General features: G+C 47.6%; 3 non-coding genes and 1 pseudogene across 3 annotated transcripts; 1 reads left to right on the top strand and 3 right to left on the bottom strand.

Annotated features, from left to right (window-relative positions):
• Positions 1-137: 137 nt before the first annotated feature.
• LOC148631760 (5S ribosomal RNA) lies at positions 138-256 on the top strand (annotated as a pseudogene).
• A 635-nt stretch (positions 257-891) lies between these two features.
• Positions 892-1,061, bottom strand: LOC148631761 (U1 spliceosomal RNA). The gene has a single exon (XR_015934590.1). It is a non-coding gene; the product is annotated as a U1 spliceosomal RNA (small nuclear RNA).
• Positions 1,062-3,735: 2,674 nt separating this feature from the next.
• LOC148631762 (U1 spliceosomal RNA) lies at positions 3,736-3,905 on the bottom strand. Its single transcript, XR_015934591.1, has one exon. It is a non-coding gene; the product is annotated as a U1 spliceosomal RNA (small nuclear RNA).
• A 3,434-nt stretch (positions 3,906-7,339) lies between these two features.
• On the bottom strand, positions 7,340-7,481 carry LOC148631763 (U4 spliceosomal RNA). The gene has a single exon (XR_015934584.1). It is a non-coding gene; the product is annotated as a U4 spliceosomal RNA (small nuclear RNA).
• Positions 7,482-11,916: the final 4,435 nt, after the last annotated feature.

Genomic DNA, 11,916 nt, shown 5'->3' on the forward strand with positions numbered 1-11,916 from the left:
ATCCAGGCACGCAATGTGATTTGGAAAGCAGCTCCTTTCCAAAGAGTTGCACACGAACGATCCTTCAGGCCCGCTCGGGGGGCACGGAACCCCCGCCACACACAGCTTCAAGTAGCGAGTCAGGCGCTGGGGCTTTCGCTTACGGCCACACCACCCTGAACACGCCCAATCTCGTCTGATCTCGGAAGCTAAGCAGCGTCGGGCCTGGTTAGTACTTGGATGAGAGACTGCCTGGGAATACCAGGTGCTGTAAGCTTTTGCTCTCCCGGCCAGCAGGGGTCGCCGTTGGTGCCGTAGGCTTTGGGAGGAAAACCTGCAGGATGGAAAGGTGATCTATAGCCTCATCTCTAGAGATGTTTTGTTGCTGTGGCATGTGTGTGACCCATATTCAAAAAAAAAACCCGTCTGTAAAACGAATATCGAAGCTGCCTCTAAATCTGCAAATGAATATGAGTCGATAAACCACTCGTTTTTCGTATAACTAGACATATATTCATTTGTTACCGATTTCATTCATTGAGCACGGATACAATAGAGGTACAGCCATTCACTGTTTGACATGTCTGCACTGGTACAGAACCGAGCAATCAGAAAACGGGTGAAACTGTCTTTAGACTCAGCATACAGTACCGAGGCCCCCCATGACCAAATAAAGGCTAACCTCGATAATCAGCCTAAAGAACGCAGACTACAGCAAAACGACTGACTTTGAAAAGGGAATGAACGTCCGGAAGGAGTAGTGGAACTAGCTTGAGATGCTTCTCCGGACCCCTAACTAAAAGCCAGCGAGAACCAGCAGCGGCGTCCACTCCTGTCGAACCGGGATCCTTCCGCAGCCACGCAGCTCGTGGTGTCCTAACCCTCCCGTATCTGATTTTGGACCAAGCACATCAGGGGAGAGCGCGAACGCAGTCCCCCACTATCAGAAATTATGCAGTCGAGATTCCCACATTTGGGGAATTCGCAGGGGTCAGCACAGCCGGAGTGCAATGGCCGAGCCTCGCCCTGGGTGAACCGATTTCGATTTTTAAGAACTTTATTTTCTTTTCACAAAAAAATACAGGAAATCACAAATCAGAAAGCTTTACATTAATATACATACTTAAAACAGTATATATGATCACATCTCATTACATTTTGACACGGTAACAGTTACATAGCAACAATTTTCTTTTTTTCTGGTGCAAATCACATTCTTTATTTAAACATGATAATGTTTTTCACAGTTTCTTGAGATACTGTCCAATGCTCTCTATTTCCCACAGATTTTCTGCTTCCTCCCTCCCTTCTCTCCACAGATCTCTGAGGTAATAGTTCTCTCGGGTGATGAACAGGGCCAGGCTACCTGCTGCCTTGACTGGGACCTCGATGCCTTTGAACAGCCCCATGTTCCTCACTCTCCACAGGGCGTCTTTCCCACTGTTCACCACGGCCCAGATCCTGTCAAACACGTCAGGGGGAAGTTTGACAGGAGAGATGCCGTATATGATGAAAGCAGCGGTCAGGGTAAATTGGGGCGAGAGAGCCTGCAACCAATCTTCAAACTGTGCCCAGAAGGCCTTAGCAAAAAAGCAGGACCACAGGAGATGGGTCACAGTCTCCTCCTCGCCGCAGCCCACCCTAACGCAGCGAGGGCTGGGGGTGAGGCCCCTACGGTACAAGAAAGTTCGTACCGGTAAGCACTGGTGGACGACACTCCAGGCTAAATCTCTGTGAATGTTGCACAGAAATTTAGAGGATGTGTGTTCCCACACCTTCCTTGTTTGGGCTGATGTTAAAATGCCCACAGGGGTCTGCCTATTGTTCTGGGGTGCTACGAAATCCTCCAGTTTTTGGACGCTGACATCTCGGAGGGGAATATGGCCAATTGGGTGAGATCTTAGAAAACTTTTAACTGTCCCATAAATTGCAGGGCATGTGTCAGAGAGTGGGACGTCCAGCTTGGGTCTGACACCCCACACTCTGAACACCTCCCTACCTACCCAGAGCCTGGAAAAATAAGTCCAGGTACGCGCTGCAGGTGCTGTTGCAAAGCCTCTCAGCACAGAGGCCAGGAAAATGCACAGCAGCTTCGTAGCAATATCTGGGACAGACTTCCCCCCTGAGGGTAGCGGCCTGTACATTATTTCCCTTCTGAGTCTTTCCTGCTTCCCACCCCATAGAAATTGAAACATCAATCTCCTCAGCACCGCCGCAACACGGTGTGGGATTGGGAAGGTAGAAGCCAGAAAATTCAAGACAGGCAAGAGCTCGGCTTTGATGACCAGCACCTTCCCTGTCATGGTGAGGTCTCGGTCCTTCCATTGCATCAGTTTTTTGTTTAAGATTGGCAATTTGTTCTGCCAATTTACTGTTCCCATCTCTTCTCCAAAATACACCCCCAGGACCTTAATTCTCTTCTCTTGCAGCCTGAGATCATGTCCTTCTTTTGGCTCCCTCCAGTTCTGATAAAAAATCTCACTCTTAGATGTGTTAATTTTTGCGGAGGAAGCCAAAGAGAACCGATCACAGCACTGCAGAGCTCTGCTAATTGAGGCATTGTCAGAGAGGAGCAGGGTGACGTCATCCATGTATAGAGATGTCTTTACCTCTCCTCCCCCACTTCCAGGCACTGGTATCCCATTAATGGCCTGATCCTGGCGCAAGGCACAGGCTAAGGGCTCCATAGCCAAAACGAATAACAAGGGGGATAATGGGCAGCCCTGCCTCACCCCTGAACAGACTTCAAAGGTGCGTGATCTATTGCCATTAACCATGACTCTGCTGTTGCTACCTGTGTACAGCAGGTTAATCCACTTTCTCATGATGGGGCCAAACTTCATGTGCTCAAGTACCGATGTTAAGTACTGCCGGTTTAGGCGGTCAAAGGCCTTTTCTAGGTCTACACCTAAAATGCACAGAGGGAGGGAGCGATCCTCAGAGTACAGACAGACATCCCTCAACAAGGCCAGGTTGTCGCTCATCAGGCGTCCTGCTATCCCACAAGTCTGTTCTTTCCCTACCAGTGAGGCCACTACATTTTGTAGGCGCAGGAAAAGGGCTTTGGACAGGATCTTAGTGTCCACGCCTAACAGGCTGAGGGGTCTCCAGTTCTTTATGTCATTTTTTGCTCCTTTCTTAAACAAGAGAGAGATAGTGCCTTCTCTTAAGGAGTCAGGCAGCAATTCTGTCTTGTAGCTTTCCTCGAATAGGAGCAGTAGCGGATCCTGAAGCAGATCCCAAAAGGTGCAATAAAATTCTTTAGGTATTCTGTAAAACGAATATCGAAGCTGCCTCTAAATCTGCAAATGAATATGAGTCGATAAACCACTCGTTTTTCGTATAACTAGACATATATTCATTTGTTACCGATTTCATTCATTGAGCACGGATACAATAGAGGTACAGCCATTCACTGTTTGACATGTCTGCACTGGTACAGAACCGAGCAATCAGAAAACGGGTGAAACTGTCTTTAGACTCAGCATACAGTACCGAGGCCCCCCATGACCAAATAAAGGCTAACCTCGATAATCAGCCTAAAGAACGCAGACTACAGCAAAACGACTAACTTTGAAAAGGGAATGAACGTCCGGAAGGAGTAGTGGAACTAGCTTGAGATGCTTCTCCGGACCCCTAACTAAAAGCCAGCGAGAACCAGCAGCGGCGTCCACTCCTGTCAAACCGGGATCCTTCCGCAGCCACGCAGCTCGTGGTGTCCTAACCCTCCCGTATCTGATTTTGGACCAAGCACATCAGGGGAGAGCGCGAACGCAGTCCCCCACTATCAGAAATTATGCAGTCGAGATTCCCACATTTGGGGAATTCGCAGGGGTCAGCACAGCCGGAGTGCAATGGCCGAGCCTCGCCCTGGGTGAACCGATTTCGATTTTTAAGAACTTTATTTTCTTTTCACAAAAAAATACAGGAAATCACAAATCAGAAAGCTTTACATTAATATACATACTTAAAACAGTATATATGATCACATCTCATTACATTTTGACACGGTAACAGTTACATAGCAACAATTTTCTTTTTTTCTGGTGCAAATCACATTCTTTATTTAAACATGATAATGTTTTTCACAGTTTCTTGAGATGTTGACCTATGCTCTCTATTTCCCACAGATTTTCTGCTTCCTCCCTCCCTTCTCTCCACAGATCTCTGAGGTAATAGTTCTCTCGGGTGATGAACAGGGCCAGGCTACCTGCTGCCTTGACTGGGACCTCGATGCCTTTGAACAGCCCCATGGGTGAACCTCCTTCTTGATCAAGGTATCTCCCCTGCCAGGTAAGTATGAGTTAAACAGGCCCCTGCAAGTGGCCCGCACCCACAGCACAAGTCGCGCAGCCTAGGCCACCTCCTCGCCCCGCACGCCACCGCCTCCTGCTGGGCCCACTCTTTCACACACTCACACGCCACACTAACACTCAAAAGTGTGGGCAAAACGAGAAAACGAGCGCGCCGTTTCCTACACATCTGCAGTCGCCGTTGCGCATTCGCAGCATGTCCCGGGATGCAATTCGGCCTCATTTGCATAACTCCAGACCGGCAGATCGCCACGCAAGCTCGCGACGTGCGCCTGCCACACACCGAACAAACCTTTTCAGCAATTTCTAAAAAACGGGCCTGCTCGCCTGCCCACAAGGCTCCGTCTCTTACCTGCTCTCCAGAGCCTGCTGCCTTCTGTGCTTTTCTCTCGGCACCGCTGCAGTGCACACAACTCCTGCAGCGGGAGGGGGGGAGAAAGTTCCCGCGCTCCGCCGCAAGGAAGGCTCGCTCCGTGCGCACATGACCTTTCGATGCCAGTCCAACAAGTGCTCCGCATTAGCTGCGTCGGGGCTCCGGCGTGTCGCACCTCACCTCACCTTGCACTGCCCCCTCCTTGAATGTCTGCCGCTGGGCATGCCCCACTCTCCTCCGCCTTATCTTATCGCGTGTGAGCACCGACAATGGCCACAATGCCGGGGAATGGCACCTGTAAAGTGTTAATTGGGGCACAGGAACAGCCCGTCTCGTCTCGGGGGGGCCGGCTTCAGAGACAATACAGCAAACACAGCGGGGCGGGGGAAGAAGACGACACCACACATGCGGGTACATTCAGCTCCGGCGGGAACGAGACATTTGTCGGTCTTTTCAAGTGCCGAGAGCCGAGCAATCCTTCACTTGTATCGTTTCTCCCCGGTGACTAGATCTGGCCCTGCGACTCTCGACTGGGCTCACCCCCGGGGCAGCCCAGCAGGTGTGAGCCTGGCCGGCACCCGGATGGGAGATTCCACCCCGGAAAAGCTCCGGTTGCTGCTGCTCCTGCAAGAGGTGTGACTGGGACCAGTAGGGAGCGCTCACCCTGCGGGCTGTGTGGCTCTCTTACGCCCCAGCCTCCTGATGGCGACACTCTGCTGCACAAACAGGCGCCGTCCTTCGGGGGAGGCGTCAAACCGAGGTCCCGACCCTCCTTGGCCATTAGGAAACCCCAGGGCGTCTCTCAAAAAGAGACGCCGGGGGTGTCCCTCTGGTGTTAGTGCTCCCCTTTACCCATCAGTCGGGGTCTCCTCCTAATCCCCGTCTCACCTGTAACAATCAATGACGAGGCCCCCCTGTCCGTGAGATTTAGTACTCGCGCAAGAGACCGGGGGCAGAGCGCGAACGCGGTCCCCCACCCCCCACAAAGTGCGCGCTCCAGGTTCCCTCTCGGGGCCCTGCAACACAGCGGAAGGGCAGCGAGAAGGAGCCTCTTGCTCTGACGCCGCAAGGCCACAAGAGGGCGGAGGCGCCGCGCGCCCGGCCGACGTGTTGGACCGGTGCGCTTTACGTGCTGAAATAAACACGCGAAATCCCCGAAATGTTTCCAGAGTGCTGTGCACTGGAGGTTTTTGTCTGGTAAATAAATCCTCAGACTACTTACTGCCCTGGGCATGTACCAATAAATTACAGGAGCACATCTATATATCACTGCGTTGAAGCAGGAGACACAATCACTGCAAACACATCCTAAATACAGTGTTCCAGCACCTTTGACCTCATCCAGAACGTATAATTTCTCTCAGGGGCCCATTCCTCATTCTCAAGACACATGTATGCAGTACGTACACTATGCATTGAGCAATAGGGATTAAAGACACCACAGGTAAGGTTAGAAGACATTCTGACTATATTCTAAAATATTGGACTCATATTCTTATGATGGCAGACATGATGCTGTGTTTAAAACCGGGGTTAATGGACATTATATGACTGTCAATTCTGTTTTGTTTTGGAGACTCTTGGCTGCCTATGTGGTACAGTGCAGCGTGAAAAAAACATTTTCCAAAACTGTGTCAGCTCAAAAGTTGTAAGAAAACCTTTCCAGCTGCTTTAACTCTCTTCATTTTTGTCATTTAATTGTCTGTCGGCACTATGTGGTAGGGTTGCATGACAACCCATCTCACCACGGAAAGGAACCTAACAGCTTTTGTAAGAGAGGAAAAAGGGACCTGGCCTGTATGGAGATCGAACCCACAACCTTGGCGTTATTAGCACAACGCTCTAACCAACTGAGCTAACCAGCCTCACGACAGCAATCCTCTCTGTGCTGCAAAAAATCGAACTCAGGGAATTTCTTTTGCTCTCCTTTGAATAGAAAGCCGTGTAATTCAGTGTACGGGCTTTCTCGTGCAGTTTCATGGTTCTTGTAACCCAAATCCTACACTGGCGTGAAGTGACCCCCCATTTCACAGCATTTTTCAGCTGATTTAAAATGTACCTAAAGGAGAAGCATTATTGAAGACCATCAATTACCAAGAGCATTTGTCAAAGGTTTTGGTGGTCATTTTTAATGACCACATAGCGCTGTGACCTCGGTTTTACATCTCATCTAAGAGACAGCGCCCTTTTACAACACAGCGTCTCCGTCACTATGCTGGGGCATTGGGACCCGCACAGACCTCAGGGTGAGCGCCCCCCCACCGGCACCATTAACACCGCTTCCAGCTGGAAACTTTGTTTTTCCCTGTAGCTCACCCTCATCCGGGTACTGACCTGGCTAACAAATGCTTAGCTTCAGTGGGTTTTCAGTTGCGAGTTGCAAGGGGATGCAAGTGATGGAGCCGCTCGCTGCAAAAGCCACTGTTTTGGCTGGGAATCGAACCAGAGCCTCCCACGTGGGAAGCGAGAATTCTACCACTGAACCATCAATGCTCAGTACCCAGGCATTCAAAAAAGACGCTTTTTTGGTGCTCTGTTAAAAAAGCGTCGACATTACCTCTTTCAAAAGGCTTCACTTTCCTAGTCACATTCCAAGGTTCATTGAACCCGGGCTGTTTCCTCCAGCGGTATAGTATTGCAGTTAGACAGCACGATGCCTGCAAGATTATGTCACGCTCTGACGAGACTGTCAAAAATTGCTTTCACCGATTGTATTGCAAACCGGCGGAAGCGGGGTATTGGGAAAAGTTTTCAACTAGCAATAATCACGCCTCGGCTAAACCTCACAGGCTACGATACTGCCAATGCGCAAAGCTGACGGTTGCCAGGCAACCGCGGGGATCCTATGGAAATCGTTATCAATCGTCTCATGGCATGTTGTTGCTGTAACGCTTCATATTTGTCGTCTTCTTCTTCTAGCTTGAGGTTTTGAAGAATTTCATGACAGACAAGGGCTCCGTCGGGAACAAAGGGCGTTGTGAGAAAACCGTTGCTTATTTTCAGCAGCAGAAATACAACCCTTTAAATACAAGATGACAGAACAATGACGAAGGGCATGCCGGGAGGAACTCATGCACTACAGAGGAAAGGGGGCGGGCACGTACAGTTCACATTCAAGCCACAAGTACTCTTCTCGGATGTTGCACAAACAAATCCTAACGTCTTGAAAGCATTGCAGCATGTTTGTGTCCCACTTCCCGTGGCTGCAGGAGGACTGACACGAACGGACAAACACAATCTGTGGCGTTTAGCGTGACATAGTCTTGCAGGCATCGTGCTGTCTCACTGCAATACTATACCGCTGGAGGAAACAGCCCGGGTTCGATGAGCCTTGGAATGTGACTAGGAAAGTGAAGCCTTTTGAAAGAGGTAAAGCACTGCACAACGGAATTGACGGAGAATCTTCCAGGGGATTCTGAGCGGTGTCTGCATACACGCAGTCCGATATGGGTGCTGAAAGCTTGAGCTACTCTTAATGTCATGCTGCCTTTCCCCGGAGTAAATCTGTTACATTGAAAGAATGCTTCTCGCAGGTTCAAAAAGGGACCCTTGAATGTGGACATAAAAAAACAAGAGTTCGCTGGCATTATATCCTAGAAGACACAGACCGGCGCCAGACCGGTAAAATGCCAGATGAACTAGGGATTGGACAGTTTCCAAGTGCTTGTACAATCGATGGAAATGTTCAAATAAATGTGCAAAAGAAATAAACAAAATAATCATTTATTTCTTTATCATATTGGCTAGCTAATGTCTTTGCTAGTTAGTGGCTGTGTTTCTGCGTTGGGTAGCAACGGGTGACTGTTCTCAGGCGGAAGATGTAAACAGCTTAATGTTCGTGTTAAATAATTCATTCTATACAGCAATCGCATATTTGGGTACCGTTTCATAAAACTTTCATGCTTAAAATGTTTAGGGAGAAATGGAAGACTGGTGTGTATTTTTTCTTTAAACTACCAAGACCAGCCATACACAGTACAGTTTATGTACATACAGTAATGTTTATGTTCCTAAATTAATATTGTTTATGACCTTCAGATGCGTTATGCTCCTCTTCTTTTTATGCTCAGCTACTAAAATTTCCCTTTAGTGGTAAAATCCATATAAATATTCAAAACTAAGCGGATTAAAATGTGCACAGTAAAGACATTAAATGATTAAATCTTTTCACTACCAACCAATGCACCACGAGTGCCCCTGTCGGTCATTTTGGCCAGCCAAGCACTTACCGCGGTGTCCTCCGGTGCCCTGCAGTGGCTTGTGGGTAGGTTACTGTACCGTGGGTTTTTATCGCGCATTTTGAATGGCTGCATCTGTATGATGTTATATGATGGTTTTTTTTTTTTTTTTCAAATTTTAAATGATCATTTTTCATGGAGCTTTGAAGGGGATAAATTCAGCCTCTTTAGCCAGGCCAGAGCTCCAGGAGCCTGTGTAGGATTCTAGCTTTCTCCCCTTGCAGGCATCGGGCACAGAGGACCTCATGGTTTTCCTAAAAATCTTTTTTTTTTGTATTCCTTGTTGTTCCAAACTTAATTCTAAACACTTTTAATTAGAAATTATATTACAAATAGTGCAAAAAATGACTAATTTCACAAAAAATAATGTAATATAAAACAGATGTTTTTAACTTTATTGTAGTGTTTTAGAAACTAATATGTCTTGAAAAATGGTTATTTTTCACTCCTAGGAATGAAAGCTGTTGTTATATGATGTTTATTTTCAAATTTTGAAAAATCAAAGGATTCTATCTTTCTCCCCTTGCAGGCATCGGACACAGAGAACCTCATGGTTTTCCTAAAAATCATTTTTTATGTTCCCTGGTGTTTCAAACTTAGTTTTAATCAATTTTAATTTGTTATTATGTTAAAAACAGGGTAATAAGTTTCTTATTGGACTATAAATAATGTCATATTGTCTGCTATAAAACTGATGTTTTCAACTCCATTGTAGAGATTCTAGAATCAACCAATAGAGAATTGAAATAAAAAAGGGCATAAGAAGACATTACCAACAACGACCACAAGATGGAGATATTGTCCAAAGAGGCAAGAGGGCAAAGCCGCGAAAAGGTAAAATCATTTCTTGAAAGAGATTGCTGTCAGAATGCACATCCGTATCCCAAACAGAATCTCTAGTAAAATATGATCATTTGTGAAACAGGCAAATGAGTGTCTGCTACAATATGATTGCTACATATCTGCATTTGTTGGTTTTTAAGTAGTAAGAGTGGAGGGGGTTTAAACCTGCGATCCAGTGTGTTGAAGTATTTCACAACACTACCCCTAGCACATCTGGAAATAAATCCTCATAATGATTATTGCCCTGGGCATGTACCAAAAAATCAGTGAGCATGCATATATATATCACTGTGTTGAAGCTAGAGACACAGAATAACTGCAAACACATCCTAAATACAGTGTAGTTCAGGTGGGTAGCTGCGTCAGCATGCGTAGGCTGCAAAGGAACAAGTAATAGGTTTATTCCATGCTGAAAAAAAGAAGAAAGAGAACACAACGTTTCGGCCATGGAGCCTTCTTCAGGTGTGAGAGAGACAGGGCAGTAGGCAGAGGTAAAGTAGCGGGAGAACAAAGGTTGGGAGGGTGGAGGAGTGAGAGACGGGAGCAGGGGACAGAAAGAGAGGCCAATCAAGAGGTGTGAAGTCAGAATGGGTGCAGAGAGGTGTGAAATGAAACTTCCAATGAATGGAGAAAATTTAAAAGAACAGTAGTCTGTCATTAAGGGAAGGGAGAATGTGTGATCCTAGCTTCAGAATAATTTTAGTTTCGGTGGTCTTTCTGATGTATGAGTTCCGAAAACCGTTTTTGAGAACACAGACGGAGAGATTAGAGTGGTCGGGGCCGTCAGAGGTGAAATGAGAAACAATGGGCTTGGAGAGATCTTTAATCTTCACAGCCCTGACGTGTTCTCTGAAGTGGTCTCCGAGTCTCCTTCCTGTTTCTCCAATGTAGATGGCTGGACATTTACTGCAAGAGATACAGTAAATGAGGTTGCTGGAAGTACAAGATGCTGTCTGGGTGATCCGGAATTGTCCTGAGGGGCCTTGAATGAGTGTGGTGGTGGCTGTGTACTTGCAGGTGATACAACGAGCTCTGTTGCAAGGGAAAGTGCCTGGTGTGGATGGTTGTTGAGGGCGGTCAAGGGAGCTGTGAACAAGGAGGTTACGCAGATTAGGTGGTCGGTGATATGAGATGATAGGGCGATCAGAAAAGAGGGCCCCAATGGAGGGATCATCCTGTAGGATGGAAAAGTTGTGGTTAATGGTCCTGGGGATAGGAAGTGTGTTAGGGTGGTAAGGAAGCACCAAAGGAATGCGGTTGTTACGGCGGGAGTTCCTGATCGGGTTGATGGTCCAGGGGGTGTTTTTGGCTCGGGCAAGGGCCCTGTCAATCACACTGCTGGGGTATCCTCTGTTGATGAAAAATGAGTACATTTCGAGGGCTTGGTTCTCGAAGTCGATGTCATCGCTGCATAGTCGTCGTAACCTAAGGAACTGTGAAAAAGGAAGAGAGTTTTTAGTATGGTTGGGGTGAAATGAGCTGTACAGGAGGTAGCTGTGTGAATCCGTGGGTTTGTAATAAACTGAAGTGGACAGTCGGGGGTAGTTGATAGACAAGTGGATGTCTAGAAACGGAAGAGTGGTGGAAGATATGTTAACCGTATATTTGAGGGACGGGTGGAAGTTGGTGAAATGGTGCAGGAAGAACTCAAGCTGATCGCTGGAGCATGTGGCGGCACCGACGCAGTCATCAATATATCACTTGTAGAGGTCAGGGACATAGCCAGTGTAGGAAGCGAAGAAGCGTTCTTCTACCCAGCTGACAAAAATGTTGGCATAGCTGGGTCCCATTCTGGTGCCCATGGCCACTCCACTGACCTGTTGGTAAAAAAGATTATTGAAAGAGAATGCGTTCAGTGTGAGGACCAATTCTGCAAGGCGTACCAGGGTGTGGGTGGGTGGATCAAGCACTGTGCGTTTGTCCAGCGTGTGCTTGAGGGCTGTAAGGCCGTCATTATGGGGAATGACGGTGTACAGAGATGTGATGTCCATGGTAAAAATGTGGCATTCGGTACCCTGAAATTGGAAATCATTGAAAAGTTGGAGCGCGTGGTTGGTGTCTTTGATGTATGAGGGAAGATCTTCAACCAGCGGTCTCATGAGGCTGTCGAGAAAGGCTGAGATGTAAGTAGTTGGACAGTTACATGTTGATACGATGGGGCGTCCAGGGG

The sequence above is a fragment of the Lepisosteus platostomus genome, unplaced genomic scaffold, assembly GCF_059453375.1.
Source record: "Lepisosteus platostomus isolate fLepPlt1 unplaced genomic scaffold, fLepPlt1.hap1 Scaffold_74_H1, whole genome shotgun sequence".
Taxonomy (NCBI): Eukaryota; Metazoa; Chordata; class Actinopteri; order Semionotiformes; family Lepisosteidae; genus Lepisosteus; species Lepisosteus platostomus.